At 47.8% G+C, this 16,727-nt stretch overlaps 1 long non-coding RNA gene across 1 annotated transcript; it reads right to left on the bottom strand.

Moving 5' to 3' along the window:
• Positions 1-9,602: 9,602 nt before the first annotated feature.
• Positions 9,603-16,206, bottom strand: LOC136471446 (uncharacterized). Its single transcript, XR_010762039.1, has 3 exons — positions 16,109-16,206; positions 15,871-15,990; positions 9,603-10,156 (listed from the first exon to the last, which is right to left on the bottom strand). It is a non-coding gene; the product is annotated as an uncharacterized lncRNA (long non-coding RNA).
• Positions 16,207-16,727: the final 521 nt, after the last annotated feature.

The raw sequence follows: 16,727 nt of genomic DNA on the forward strand, positions 1-16,727 counted from the left end.
AGAAATAACATAATTAAAAAGGATGCCTCTACTTCTTGCAATGATTTATCTTTAGACTCACCCTTGTGCAACCAAGCTTGTGTTAAGAAAGTGATTGTAGATACATGCACACAAGAGGTTGTAAAGGAGAATGAGAAACTCAAGCAAGAAGTAGTTCGCCTCACCAAGGACTTGACTCAAGTGAAAGGCAAGGCAAAGCAAACCCAACTTCATCAAGATAACACCGTCAAGGGAGTGAAGAAGCTTGATGAAGGACAAACTGTGGTTTGCTACGTGTGCCACAAGGAAGGTCACAAGTCCTATGAGTGCAAGGTGAAGAATGGGGGAGGAGAAAAGAAGAAAGAGAAAAAGCAAACAAGTAAGCTCTCCAACACCTACACCAACAAGGTGGACAAGAAAGCCTCCACACTTTATCTCTTGAAGAAGAAGAAAAATGACAAGGTGGTGGCCATCAAGGTGAACAAGCAAGCCAATAATGGGGTCAAACGCTTTTGGGTGCCAAAGGAAATAATTTCCAATATGAAAAGCACCAAGAAGGTTTGGATCCCGAGAGGGAAGTGAGAAGTCCAATGGACTTCGGAAAATTTGGAGACTTGGCAAAGTATGGGTGCATTTCATGGGGTGCATCATGTTGGACAAAGTTATTGCCAAGTGGGTTAGTGAATACTATGGACCTAAATTCCCCTTCCCATGTCAGGTAACTAGATTCAATTTACTTCAATTGGTATTAGATTTAAAATTTTTCCTACAATTGATATCTTTTAGCATCTAGTTACTCTTCATGCCTATGTTTGCATTTGAATTCTTATATCTTTTGTCATACATACACTAGGTATATCATATGGTAGGCGTGCTCAGTTTCATTCTTAACCCTTGGAGCAAACCTACATGGTTCACAATTGTTTAAGAGCACGGCACATAGCTTGTTTTACTATTGTTCATCTAATATGTGCCAATATCCATATTGTAGATAATCTCTCCCGAATATCTATTTTTAAAATGATTCTCACATTCATGAGATGTCATCTTTCAAGTGGTATTTTTTTTCCAAAATCAATGTGCATGATTTCTCCAAAGTATTCTACTTTTGTGTGCACATATTTAAGGGGAGTAATTCTACAACTTGGATGCTTTGAGACTAACACTTTTACAAATGGTATCAATCTTTCAAACCTATCACATGTGTAGTAGTCTTATTGTAAGGAAATTGGAGTCCCTGAGTTAAGCATCATTCTTCAATTGGCATCATCATGTTGATTTCATTTCATATTTATATGCTTTCTCCATGCATTATATAGATTAAACTCTCTTGTGCAACAAATTGCTAATTATGCATATGCTTTGCTTTCTACCATATGTATGCATATATTTAGGGGGAGCTTAGTCTATATAATGCGAGAGTCAAATTTTGTGATCCATTTCACTCTATACACAAAGGATCATAAAATTTGACCCTCCCTTGTGCTATTAATGTCTTCATTTTCGGTGTTTGATGCCAAAGGGGGAGAATTTGGAGGACCAAAGGCAAGCATTAAGTTAATGTTTATAAATGGTAATGGTCCAAGAAAGGGAGGATAGTGGATTATGGATTAGTTTAAGTAATGGGGAGAATTTATAAGAAGCAAAACTTTAATCCATAATGCCACATGGGGACATTTGCAAGGGCAAGCTAGGTCTTCAATTGGTATCATAGTCTTTCATGTAGTATCTCTTAGCATCATAAACTTGCCCTTTGCATTGCATCCTAGCAAGTAGGTAGTTGTTAAATTTAAAATTTTTATTATTTACTTGCTTTGGTCGTGTTGGCATCAATCACCAAAAAGGGGGAGATTGTAAGGAAAATGGACCCTTGACCCATTTACTTTGGATTTTGGTGTTTGATGACCAACACAACCAAATTGGACTAATGAATTTGCAAGTGTCTGTTTTGTAGTCCAATAGGGTGCAAGACGTGACTTGGACGAAGGCGACGTGATGATCCGATGATCAACACCTCAAGCAAGACATTAGAAGCACAAGTGAAGACCCAAGATATCAAGCAAAGTCCAAGCATGAAGATAGGAACCAAGCCGTACGCAAGATCGCGAAGAAACGAGCTCGCATAGGTGACCGGACGCTGAAAGCGCGACCGGACGCTGGACCAGTGGCTCGGCAGACAGGCGACCGGACGCGAGGACCAGACGCTAGCGGCAACCGACCGGATGCAGAAACACAGCGTCCGATCGAGTACAGAGAGGTTCTAGGCGCGCGAAATTGCGACCGGACGCGTCCGGTGGCAGGCGACCGGACGCTGGCAGCGTCCGATCGGTAGTTCGTGGCTGCAACGGTCGGGACGATCTCAGCGTCCGGTCAGTAGCAGAATTGCGGGAGTTCGACCCCAACGGCTACTTTCTTAGTGGGGCTTATAAATACAACCCCCAACCGGCCATTTGAGGTGTGTGGAGCTAAGGAAACATACCAAGGGTGTTGATACACCATTTTAGTGATCTCCACTTGCATAGTGCTTAGTGTTTCATCAGGTGATTAGCGTAGGTGCTTTGCGAAGTACTTAGGTTAATTAGACCTCCGCTTATGCGCTTGCTCTAGGTGTATGCCTAGTGTTTAGTGAGGTTTGCATACCTCTTGCCACCCCGTGCTTGCGAGCATAAGAGTTGTACATCGGAGGGGCTTGAAGTCTTGCGAGATCGTACCAACCACGTTTGTGGTGCGGCCGTCACCGTGTACCGAAAGGAACAAGGCCCGCGGTGTTTTGGCTGAAAGCTTGATAGTGAAGATGGCGGGGAGCATCCGGGAGAGGCTTGCCGGAACCGGAAGGCACATCGGAGACCCACTTGCGCGTGGGGAAGGCCTGAGGCTATCCACGGAGTTACCCGACCGGGAGCTTGGCCCTTGTGAGGGATTCCTTGCGAGGGGCTCCAACGAGGACTAGGGGGAAGCTTGCGCGCTTCTCGATACCTCGGTAAAAATACCAGAGTCGTCGACGAGAGTTTGCATATCTCTACCTCGCTCTTTAAGCTTCCGCATTTACATTGATCATATTATTATCATTTGCGGTAGAGATAGCAACACACTAGCAAAACCATAGTTGCACTTCTAGATAGATTATCTTTTGCATAGGTTTTGCTAGAGTTAGAAAAAGAGGTTATAGTTTTGGAGTTAGATTTTATAAGTTGCCTAATTCACCCCCCCCTCTTAGGCGTCACGGTCCCTTCAGACACTCCATTAGGCAACGATGCAAAGTAGAGAAGAATTCCTGCCTTGGTAATATGGTACCTGCCAGTGACCGACCGCTTGAGACGTATCTTCCTAAACCCTAAAGAAGCCGCACTCATGACATGGTGGGATGATGAGCGCAAGGTGGATGATGATAAGATTGCACACCTGGCTGATTGTAGTCAGTGGCAAATGTTTGATGAGAAGCATAAAGAATTCAGCGATGACCCAAGGAATGTATGATTTGGCTTAAGCACCGATGGAATGAATCCCTTCAATGAGAGGATGAGCGACCACAGCACTTGGCCAGTGATCTTGACCATGTACAACATCCCAACATGGTTGTGTCAGAAGAGAAAGTACCTTATCCTCACTATTCTTATTTCTGGCCCTAAACAACCAGGCATTGATATAGACGTGTTTCTTGAGCCTTTGATGCAAGAAATGGAGAGGCTATGGAGGCATGGGGAGCCGATGTACGATGCGTTCTGAAAGGAGGACTTCATATGTAGAGCAATAATATTTGTTACTACTAATGATTACCCCGTGCTATTTGCTTTATCTAGACAGATCAAAGGGAAGATGGGATGCTTGGTTTGCTTGGATGGTACTATATGGGTGTACCTGGATGCATCCAAGAAGATATTTTACCTAAGGAACCGACACTTCTTAAAGACAAGTCACAAGTACCGTAACAAATTATTCTTTAGATTTTATGACAACATCCTAGAGATTGAACCCCTCCGGAGAGACATCATAACGGAGAACACATGTATAGAATGGTGAAAAACATACGCGTCATCTATGAAAAAAGAATTCAGATGGGACGAACAGAGATAGAAGCACACCCCCTGTCGAAGGCATACCTTTCAAGAAACAATCGATCTTCTTTTAGTATCTGCCTTATTGTCTAGACTTAGAGGTCCCCCATGCCATTGATGCTATGCATGTGCAGAAGAATATCTTTGAGAGTCTTATTGCTACCTTGATAGACACAGGCAAGTCAAAGGATGGTCTGAAATCATAGAAAGACATGGTGCAGCTAAACATGATACCACAGCTTTACTCGGTACCTGAGGCTAATGGAAAATACACTCTGCCCACGACGTGCTTCAATCTAACACCAGACGAGAAGAGAGCTATATGCACTTTCCTGAGGGGGGTCAAAGTCCCGACTGGGTTTTCAGCGAACGTGAAGAAGCTAGTGTCGATGAAGGACTTGTCAATAACACACTACAAGGCTCACGATTGTCATGTGATGCTAACAGTGTTTCTACCTATTGCAATCAGGGCTATAAAGCCAGAGTTCTTGAAAATGGCCATCACCCGCATGTGCTACTTCTTTTCGAAGATCTCATAGAAGACGATTGGCAAGCAAGAGCTGAGTGACCTATATGAATTTATGGTGAAGACACAAAACCAACTAGAGATGTGTTTACCTCCTACTTTTTTTGATATAATGCCACATCTCATGATTCACATGGTTCATCAGATACAGGCGCTGGACCCTTGCTACTTGCATGAAATGTGGTCCTACGAGCGGTTTATGTCGGTTCTAAGTCGATACGTGCATAATCGAGCATACCCAGAGGGCTCCATGATAGAGGGTTACAGTACTGAAAAAGTCATCGAGTGATGTCAAGAGTACCTAAAAGTACAGAAAGGGATTGATAAACCCGATTCTCGTCACAAGAGTAGGCTAGCTGGGAAGGGCACCAGTGGTAGAAAAGTGTTCATCGACCATGATTATAAAGAGGTGAGTCAGGCGTATTACAGTGTCTTGCAGAGTACACAACTGATGCAACCGTACATTGATGAACACTTGGCTATCATTATGGTGGAGAGAAATGGCCGTTCGGATGATTGGGTCATGAAACAACACAAACAACGACTAACTACATGGTTGAAGGACCAAAACATACCACCTGAAGAAACCATAGACTCTATTACCATCAGTAGGTTGGCGGACGGGCCATCGAGACAAGTGACATCTTGGAATGCTTATGACATCAATGGGTATACGTACTATACCCACGCAAAGGATAGTAAATATGTGAACCAAAACAACGATGTTCGAATAGAGGCTCTCGATAGATTGGGGGCGAAAGATCCAATACTTTGGCATCATTGAAGAGATATGAGAACTTGACTATGGAAGGGATATAATTATAGCCCTATTTCGATGCCACTAGATTAAACAACACCAACTAAACGAGATCAGATTGAGAGTCCTGGACCTCAAGAATCTAGGCTACCAAGATGACCCTTGGGTGCTCGCTTCATGTGTCGTATAAGTTTTCTATATGTCTGACCCACAAAGTAACATCTCCCCAAAGAAGAAGATAAAGCATGTGGTTACCTCCGGAAAACAACACATTATTGAAGTTGATGGCGTGGACGATGTTGAAGCTTACAATAACTACGATGAGATGCCGCTATTCACAGACTTTCCTAAAAAGATCAGTGTTATGGAAAAGAACCTACCCAAAGATATATTACCATAGGAACGAAAAGGTGTCAAGGAGAAAGTTGTTACAGCGGGCTAGCTAGTTGTTAAACATGGAGTGTTTGTGTGTGTGTTTGTAAGACTTTATTTATGCATAAGACTACATATTTTTGTATGTGTGTGAGGCTACATTTATGCATGTGTGTGAGACTACCCTTTGCAATATCCAGATGAATCTATTTCAACATCCACTCTATTACTACTAAAACTTTATGAAATCACTTAACACTTTATGAAATGAAGAAATGACCAAAATAAAAGTAGGAGATCTTTACGAGTTATACAACTTTTATATTCATCACCTTTATAGCTAAAATCATTTAGTGGTTGAAAATCAGGTTTGAAGCTGTTATTTTCTGAAATTCAAAATTTAAATTGATTAAAATTAGTGACAAAGATAAATGACTAGACTAAAATGATAGATCATGATTTTAGAAAATTTTAGGAAAAATCCATTACATTTGGAGTTAGTATGAGGGAGAAAAACTAGTTACAAGTTTCAGTCATAGATTAAAAAGAGAAATCGCACTTGTTCATCATTGATCATTATGAACAGTTGTGATTTTTCTTTTTAATCTCTAGGTAAAATTTATAACTAGTCTTTCTCCCTCATACTAACTCCAAATATGATGATTTTTCCCCTAAAATTTTCTAAAATCATGCCCTATCAAGTTAGTGTGTTGATTTGATCATTTTTTCATTTGACAAAGTTTGAGCACTTTAAATTTAAAATTTTAAAAAAATGACAAGTTCGAACGAGATTTTCAACCATTAAATGATTTCAGCTGAAAAAGTGATGAATACCAAAGTTGTATAACTCATCAAGATCTACAAATTTTATTTTGATCATTTCTTCATCTGACAAAGTGATAGTAAACATTGTTCACAAATCAACATGTTACTCATATAGTTTATGAAACTATGAGTCATATGTGAATTTGTGAACAATGTTTACTAATACTTTGCCACATGAAGAAGTGACCAAAATAAAAGTTGTAGATAGTAATGAGTTCAACAACTTTTATGTTCACGACTTTTATTGTTGAAATCATTTAAGGTTTCAAAATCTTGTTTGAAGTTGCCATTTATTGAAATTCAAAATTTCAACTGTACAAATTTTGTCAAATGAAAATATGATCAAAATAAAAGTTGTACATATTGATGAGTTCTACAACTTTGGTATTCATGAGTTTTTCATCTGAAATCATTTACTCTTTTAAAATATTGTTCTAAGTTGAAATTATTTGAATTTTAAATTTTGAATCGTTCAAACAAAGTCACATGACAAGATGACCAAAATAAAAGTTGTACATGTTGATGAGTTATACAACTTTTATGTTTACAATATTTTCATTCTATTTCTTTTAATGTCATAAAATTATAGTCGAAGTTTTAAAATTTAAATTTTTAATTTTTGTTTTTTGTTTTCTATATTGTTTTGACTACAATTGTTTATATATATATATATATATTTCTGCATATATAGAATAATACAAAATATTATATTTCTGCATATATACAATTGTTTTATATTACTTTGTGTTTTTGTGATATAAAAAATACAGAATTAATAATTTAATAAAATAGAAAATATTTGTAGGGGCGGCTGGATCAGGAACCGCCCTTACAAATCGTCCTGAGTATAAATACAAGGGCGCATGGGTGAAAATATGTTGGGCGCTCTCTTCTTCCTCCCGACGCCGTTAGGCTGTCCATCTCCACGGCGCTCTCTTCTTCCCCCCGCCGCCACCTCTCGGACCTCTCCCGACGCCCGCGCCCCCTCTCCGCACCCCCGGACCTCTCTCATGACTCCCACACGCCCTCTCTGCACCCGTGCACCCCATCTCCACGGCGGCTAAGGTTTTAGAGCCCTCGGCTGGCAGCACTAGGGTTTCCGACCTTGAGGTGCCGCGGGCCTGCTCCCCGCCCTCCCGTGGCCCAGGTGCGTCGGCGTCCGTGCTCCCTTCCGCGGCGAGGGGCCACGGTGCCCGAGCTCTCCGACATCCGCACTCCTTCCCTAGCGTCCACACCTCCAACGGCGGGCGGCCTCCGCGCACCTCCACCGGCGTCCACACTCCTTCCCGTGCTCTCCGGTGTCCGCGCACCTCCACCGGCGTCCGCGCTCCTCCACAGCTTCCCCTACACCTGATAGGTAATTCGGATCCACCTTGAGTTAATTTTGCTTTTGTGTTAATCAACCTTGTTGGCTCGATGATAGTTTATTTATTTACTTAAAAGCAAATTCAGTGTGGTGTTTGGTTCCAGTGCAAGTGGAAATGCCCTTGTGATTGTTGCTTTTCTCGAGTCCTATAGAATGCCTCTGCAATGTCAACTTAATGGTGCCCTTTCTGTTATTTTGTTCTCATTCTACTTATGAGAATTATTACTGGAATAATTATGCCTAGTTTCTTATAATTCTGCTTGTGAGATCACTAGCTACATGTGCATCTTCCTAACTTAGATGTGCTCCGGTGTCTGTTGCTCCATTAATTACTTTCTGCACTAACCATAAAAGTTTCCTGATTAGCATTAAGCCATATAGTACAATAGTCAACAGGCCAAGCATTCAAACTTTTGAAAAAGATTCTACGGCAAAATCATGGCACTAGTTTTAGTTTATGAAAAATGTTCAAAATGTCCAAGCCACCACTTACTCAATCACAAAATCAAACTGTCCATTTCCATACCAAAGATAACAGAGTAACACAGTGTCTTAAGAGAGCCAAGACTCAAAGGTGGCTTCTCAACAGATAAATGGAAGATGTCAACTGCAAAGCCAGTTAGTGGTCTAATCATTTGACAGTTCCAAAGTCTAAGCAAATTAGAGGTATTATTGGCAATATGCGAGATTTGGACACAAAATTCTTCCATAATAGTATTAGCTAAATCTATAAAAACATACAGGATAAAATAGATGACTCAGAACAAGCAACAATTTTAACTGCTCCATATGGCAATATGCAGTATAAAATATAAACCATACAAAACATTTAGAAGATCTAATATCAAACTGTTGAAAAGTATGTATATGTACCTGGAAGCCAAAAACATATTGCAAAAGGTCGAAAATGTCTTTTTGTCTTAGCTGGGGTGTATCAAAAGGGAATCGTGGCAGGTCTTCACAGTTCTGAATTGCTGCTGTTGCAGCCCTGACCTAATACAGTTGCATGGAATAGTTCTCATCAACACAAAGATATTTCTTTTATTTGTTAAGCTATAACAAAATAATGAAAGAGCTCTTGAGTCTTTGAGTACCAGCATAGACAACTCTGGACCTTTTACCACCTAAATTTCTGCTCTTCATAACAACATATAAATCCCAAAAAACATTTTATTGCTCCATCAATGAGAAAAGGAAACTGAACTATAGGAATGGCATGATGTATGATTATTTTAACACCTCAAGTAAAAAAAATAAGTGCGACCAAGTGAACTTGAAGTAAAAGATTGTAAATTTGACCAGTGATGTCTCTATGTAAATATGCCATATGAAAATGACAGCTTATAGAGTTTGTAATTGATTCAAAGGACTTCTAAAGTCCATGGCAATATTACATTTAAAAATTAAAAGCATAGTACAGCACAAATTTATAATCAATATTGGTGTTTCAAAACCAAAAGTACATATTCATACCTCAGGGAAAAACCCAATAATATTTGCCACTGAAGATGGTGCATCAAGGGGAACAATGTTGTATGGCATAAGTTCTTAACAACTGGGGAATACAACAAATGCTCAGTAAGCATATATCATGTTTAAACAACTAGACTTGGTTTTAGCACCACAAATTACATTCCACTCCAGTGGAACAGATTAGACTTAGATCACCCGGATCCCATTTCTTGTTGATGGAAAACCCAAAGAGAGAAGGATGTTATAGCATAGTATCAACTTCAAAGAGCAAAGTTCTAAAAGATGTGGTACATAATATAGCAGCACCACATAGCTTAGTTGTTCAACAATAAGAAGGCAAATGAGCTACTGACTACTGAGTGCGCATGAAAAATGAATTCACAGAGAATAAACAAGCAACAAACAGTGTCATGTATCTATCCCTGTCAATTCTAGGATTACCACAAGTTCATTACATTATATAAAGACTGATGACACAAATGTCGTTTCTGGGCACATCCAGTAAACAGAACGTATGCAGGCAAAACCTTCTGGAGCAAAGTGAACTTGAAAAATACTATTTACAAAAGATCAAATTAATGGTTGCTGATGACTAGTAAAACAGAAATGGATGTATTCCTCACTTTCAGTAGAAGTATGCTAACCTAGAACTAGAAGTTTTATCAGGCAAAAACTGATCAGAGTCGCAAAGAATTTTGAGACCAACCCACTAGGGAAACCCATAAGACAAAATACATCATGAATTTTTTTACAGAAGAGAGGTCATACTCTGTACTAAAGGTTCCTGACTCCCTCAGTCTCTCCTACTGATAGGAACCCTAGTCCTACCAGGAACCGATCTCAGGTTGTATGAGTGGGAGGAGGGGAGTCGAGGCTTGAGCGAGCGAGGAAGTCGGCGCGGAGGCGCCGTGGCTGCGCAGGCGGCGGAAGGCAGAGGACGGCGGCGCTACAGTACCGTCGCTACAGTGCGGCGGTACTGTTCACGGAAGGAAGGTGAGAGAAGGAGGCTAGGGTTTCTCCCGGCTCCCTTCAGGAAGCCGGAAACAATAATATGTTTCTGCTTAATCTCATCTGAAAGTCTTACAAGCTATTTATATCCCTTTACCTAAAAATAGAAATAACTCCCTAATAATAATAATAATAACTAATAATAGATGGACTCCTGGATGCGCCTGCCATGGGCCCTCCCCTGTGAGCGGCAATTTAGCCGCTAGAGGGCCTTTGCCTGCTGTAGGAGATGCCCGTCATAACATCTCTCCCCGCCTGCGAAAACAGCTCGTCCTCGAGCTGGAAATCGGGGAAGTCGTCGCGGAAGGCGTCAAGAGTCTCCCAGGTGGCGTCGTCGTCGGAGAGGCCATGCCACTTGACCAAGAGCTTCCAGGCGCCGCGACGTTGCTGCGCCCGCAGCACACGCTCGGGTGCAGGAAGCACACGGCCATCGAGCGTCGGTGGAAGATCGCCGAGTGCAGTCGGAGGGTCGCCGCGGTGCTGCTTCAGAAGACCCACATGGAAGACGTCGTGGATGCGGGCGCCCTCTGGAAGTTGTAGACGATAAGCGACGCGGCCGATGCGTTCGAGAACGCGAAACGGACCGGCCCATCGTGGCCCCAGCTTGCGTTTGGCGCGCGGGTCCAGGGACTGCGTGGTGCGGTGGAGAAGACGCAGCCAGACCCACGCGCCCACCTCGAACTCAACATCCCTGTGATTGGCGTCGTAGTACTTCTTGGACAGCTGCTGTGCTTGGAGGAGCCGCTGACGGACCTCCGCGAGCATTTCGTCGCGGCTGCGGAGAAGGGTGTTGGCTGTTTCGGTGTTGGCTGTCCCGGGCTTGTAGGGAACGATCGGGGGCGGGGAACGGCCATACACGACCTCGAAAGGAGTCGCGCGAAGGGCGGTATGGAAGGAAGTATTATAGCAATACTCCGCCCAAGAGAGCCAGTCCACCCAAGCGCGCGGCCGGTCACCTGTAACACAGCGCAGATACATAGCAATCACTTTGTTAACCACCTCCGACTGGCCGTCCGTCTGAGGATGGAAGGCTGTGCTCATCCGTAGAGTCACGCCCGCTCGCTGAAAGAGGTCACGCCACACGTGGCCGGTAAACACGGGGTCCCTGTCACTGACGATAGACCGGGGGAACCCATGCAACCGGACGACGCCGTCAAAGAAGGCGCGAGCGACCGACGCCGCAGTGTAGGGGTGGCCGAGCGCAATAAAATGCGCGTACTTGGAGAAGCGGTCGACGACGGTGAGGATGACCGACTTGCCACCAACCTTGGGCAGCCCCTCGATGAAATCCATAGAAATGTCTGCCCACACCTGAGACGGCACCTCAAGGGGCTGCAGGAGGCCGGCCGGCTGAAGGGCCTCCGTCTTGTTGCGCTGGCACGTCACACATGTGCGCACCCAGTCCTGCACCAAGGAACGATCACCGGGGATAAAAAAATCAGCGCGGAGACGGTGAAGAGTCTTCTGGATCCCCTCGTGTCCAGCACCATGCGCGAGCTGAATAGCCTGGTGCCGGAGGTCAGCGATGTCGGGGATGAACACGCGGGAGCCGTGCAGCAGGAGGTCACCGTCCTCGCGCCATGGGGTGGCCAGGTCGCCCGCGCGCAAGCGGGCACGCAGCTGGACGGCATCCGGAGCTGTAACCGAGGCGCGGCGGACATGGTCGAAGTAGACGAAGGTCGGCCCGGAGAGCGCAGCCCCTGCTGCAGCCGTGCAGGAGGCCTCTGGGGCCATGTCGGCGTCGCGGCGGGACAAGGCGTCCGCCACGGTGTTGAAGCGACCCGGGCGGAACTCGACAGCGAAGTCAAAACCGAAGAGCTTGCTGACCCACTGGTGCTGAGGTACCGTAGAGAGTCGCTGGTCCAATAAGTACTTGAGGCTGTAGTGGTCCGTGCGCACCACGAAGTGACGGCCCCAAAGGTAGGGCCTCCAATGCCGCACAGCCTGCACCAACCCGATGAGCTCACGCTCGTAGGCGGCCAGCTTGAGATGGCGAGCGGCGAACGGCCTGCTGAAGAAAGCGAGGGGTCCCGCGCCCTGATGAAGGACGGCGCCGAACCCCGCGCCGGACGCGTCGCAGTCGACGATGAAGACCTTGTCGAAATCGGGCATCTGGAGCACGGGGCCCGTGGTGAGCGCGCCCTTGAGCGCCTGGAAGGCCGCCTCGGCGTCGGCGTCCCACTCGAACGCGTCTCGGCGCAAGAGACGCGTTAGTGGGGCTGCGATGACACCAAAGTCCTGGATGAACTTCCGGTAGTAGCCGGCGAGCCCGAGGAAGCCTCGCAAGGCCCGAGCGGAACGTGGAGGTGGCCACGCAGCCACCGCTGCGATCTTGTCGGCGTCCATGGCAACGCCCGCCGCGGAGATGACGTGCCCGAGGTAGGCCACCGAAGAGGCCCCAAACGAACACTTGGAACGCTTGAGGTGGAGGCGGTGGGCGCGGAGGGCGGTGAGGACGAGGCCGATGTGCTGTAGGTGCTCCGCCCAAGAGGAGCTGTAGATCAGAATATCATCAAAAAACACCAGCACAAACCTTCGAAGAAACGGCCTGAGGACGTCGTTCATCAGCGCTTGGAAGGTAGCCGGGGCGTTGGAGAGTCCGAAGGGCATCACCAAGAACTCATAATGCCCCTGGTGTGTGCGGAAGGCCGTCTTGCTGATGTCGTCCGGGTGCATCCGCACCTGATGGTAGCCAGAGCGCAAGTCCAACTTCGTGAAGAAGCGGGCACCGTGAAGCTCGTCCAGAAGCTCATCCACCACTGGGATGGGAAACTTGTCCTTGGAGGTCTTCGCGTTGAGGGCGCGGTAGTCGATGCAGAACCTCCAGGACTTGTCCGCCTTGCGAACAAGGAGGACCGGAGCGGAGAACGGTGACGTGCTGGGGCGGATGATGCCTTGGGCGAGCATCTCAGCGCACTGCCGCTCCAGCTCGTCTTTCTGAAGCTGAGGATAACGGTACGGCCGCACCGCCACCGGGGCCGTGCCAGGCAAGAGGTAAATGCGGTGGTCGTACGGCCGCGCCGGTGGGAGCCCCGTCGGCTCGTCGAAGATGGCGTGGTGCTGCTGAAGAAGGCTGTCCAGCAAGGGCATCCCGGGGGCGGTGGCGACCGCGGCTAGCTGCTGTTGGGCGAGCGCCATCGGCCCCCCCACGCCTTGCCACGTGATCCGGCGGCCGTCGCGCCAGAACGCCAAAGTGAGCGCCGTGCAGTCCCAAAGGATCGGCCCCAGCGCCCGGAGGAAGTCGAAGCCGATGATGAAGTCGAAGGCGCCCAAGTTGAGGCCGACGCATGTGATGGCGAAGTCCTCGTCCTCAATGCGGATGGGCACGTCGTGTGCGATCCCCTCGCAAGCCAAGCGATCACCGTTGGCGACGGTGACCCGAAGATGCTCGCCCCCAGAGGGAGAGAGACCGAGGTGGCGCATGGCAGCTCCCTGGACAAAGTTGTGCGTGGAGCCGGTGTCGAGGAGGGCCAGGAAGCGCTCGTTCTTGCAGGTGATCGGCAACAGCATGGCGTTCGGTGGACGAATGCCGGCCACCGCATGGAGAGAAACCACCAGGGAGGTGGCTGCGGGGGCCTCTGGGTCGGCCGGCTCCTCCGGACGGTCGGCTGGGTGACCCTCCTCCCCAGCCGCGACCCCCTGCTCGTCGACGATGTAGTCGGTGGTCTCGAGGTAGAAGAGGCGCTTACAGATATGGCCACGAACATATGGCTCGTCACAGTTGAAGCAGAGGCCTTGTCGACGCCGTTCCACCTGCTCCGCCGGCGTGAGGCGTCGAAAAGTACGTGGCTGCCCGGGGGCGGCAGTGGCAGCCGGCTGGACCGGGGCAGAGGCAGAAGTCGCCGCCGCCGCGGGCCGAGGGCCACGGCCGGTCCGCTGCTGCTGCTGCAGCTGCTGTAGAGCAGGGAGGAAGGCCGCCGTGCGCCGCTCGTAGGCACGCGCGTAGTACATCGCCGTCTGTAGGTCCGGCGGGTGGTGCATCTCCACGTCGACCCTGATGTGCTCGGGAAGGCCGCCCACGTACAGCTGAGCCTTCTGGCGGGCGTTGAGGTCGCGCTCGTGGCAGAGGATGGCGTTGTAGCGCTCCGAGTAGTCCTGGACAGAAGAGGAGAAGGGCAGCCGAGCAAGCTCCGCCAAACGTGTGCCCTGCGTCGGAGGCCCGAAGCGGAGCTGGCACAGCTCGCGGAACCGCTCCCATGTAGGCATGCCCTCGTCTTGTTCAAGCGCGTAGTACCATGTCTGAGCCCCGCCACGGAGGTGGTAGGAAGCCAGCCACGTGCGATCTGAGGCGAGGGTGCGCTGCCCCCGAAAGAACTGCTCGCACTGGTTGAGCCAGTTTAGCGGGTCGGCGGCGCCGTCATAAGTAGCAAACTCCAGCTTGTAGAAGCGCGGTGGGGCATGGGCGCCCGCGTGGACGCCGCTGGGCGCGCTGTGCGTGCCGGCATGGACGCTGCCGGGCGCGCTGTCCTCCGGGAGGCCGCTGACCCCCGCTGCCGAGGGGGTAGGGGCGCCGCCGTACAGCAGCGTTCCGTCGGTGCCGCCGTAGAAGGTACCGGCACTCGGGGCTGGAGGCACGACAGGGGCAGTCCCGGCAGATGGCGTGATGGTGGTGGCCGACGTGTAGATTGGCGGCCTCGTACCCATCAGCGCCCATGACGGGATGGGCGACGGGGAGGCCGGCCACCGCATCTGATGCAGGGGAACCCCCGAGCTGCCCTGGGGTATGCCGAAGGAGAAGCTCGTTGGCGGGAACGTAGTAGGCGCGGGCGGTGGTGGTGGCGGCTGCGAGGTGGGCGGAGGGGGGGGCGGAAGAAGGCTCGCCAAAGATTGCTGCATGGCGGCCATGTTGCGGCTGAGGACGTCCACGTTGCGGCTGATCTGATCCATGTTGGTGCCGAATTGGTCGACCACACCGGCCAAACCCTCCAGGGTGAGGGCGGTGCCGGATGACTGCGAGATTTCGGAGGATGCGGCCGGCAGCGGAACGGTGGGAACCGGCGGGATGAGGGCGCCGGTGGACTGCGGAGTCGTGGACATCGTCCTGGAATTCCCTGATACCAAGGTGATAGGAACCCTAGTCCTACCAGGAACCGATCTCAGGTTGTATGAGTGGGAGGAGGGGAGTCGAGGCTTGAGCGAGCGAGGAAGTCGGCGCGGAGGCGCCGTGGCTGCGCAGGCGGCGGAAGGCAGAGGACGGCGGCGCTACAGTACCGTCGCTACAGTGCGGCGGTACTGTTCACGGAAGGAAGGTGAGAGAAGGAGGCTAGGGTTTCTCCCGGCTCCCTTCAGGAAGCCGGAAACAATAATATGTTTCTGCTTAATCTCATCTGAAAGTCTTACAAGCTATTTATATCCCTTTACCTAAAAATAGAAATAACTCCCTAATAATAATAATAATAACTAATAATAGATGGACTCCTGGATGCGCCTGCCATGGGCCCTCCCCTGTGAGCGGCAATTTAGCCGCTAGAGGGCCTTTGCCTGCTGTAGGAGATGCCCGTCATAACACCTACTCACGTTGCATATCATCAACCCGACGACGACTCTTGTATTCAAGATAAAAGTTCCACAGGACTTGAATGTCATTCTGTCGGTCTATCGGAGCCCCGTCCTTTTTAGCAAGTTTTTGCTGTGGAATGCCATGATTAGAACATGGGAAACTTAGAAATAATTCACTGAGAAGAAAACTGAGCAGAAACAAAAATAACAAGTATGTCTAGTCATGTTTACAGTGAAAGTAAGCATACCTTAATTACAGATGCCAAACCTATCTTGAACTGAAGAACCCCTCTACCTTCACTGTTGGGATCCAGATTCTGGGCCATCGTGTACGCTTGTTCACAAACTGTGGCGCAAGCCGAAAAGGAGTGACTTAAAAGAACACCAAATTGCCAACTTTAATAAAGTAAACTGATTCCCTATATCAAAATCCCTGGAAAGAAACAATTTACCAAGTTTGTCTCTTCTGATCTAACGGACTGCTGTGTTTTCCCATCGCACAAACCGAACCGAACCATGAGCCAGAAACACTCTAAACCTTAGGTATTGTGAGTACGTGCGCTCATAAATAGCATTAGCAAGTAGCACCTGAAATTTTGAACATTCATCCTCAGTCTGTTAGGTTGCCGCAGTTGTGTTTTCAGTTTTAGTGACATTCCCGGCATACTAAAAATGTCTGGCAAAACATATTGTCATGTTGTTTTGATCTACTTCTCCCTGCATATCATCTTTCATCTTACTGGATATCTATTTACTGATTATAAAGTCATTTACTAATTTGAACATGTTTTAGTGCTCAGTTTAATGAACTTAATTTGTTTTGGGATTTGTGAAAATCGTAGTATGTTTGCTGAAAAAGATGTAGTT

Source organism: Miscanthus floridulus, chromosome 8 (assembly GCF_019320115.1).
Source record: "Miscanthus floridulus cultivar M001 chromosome 8, ASM1932011v1, whole genome shotgun sequence".
NCBI classification, from domain to species: Eukaryota; Viridiplantae; Streptophyta; class Magnoliopsida; order Poales; family Poaceae; genus Miscanthus; species Miscanthus floridulus.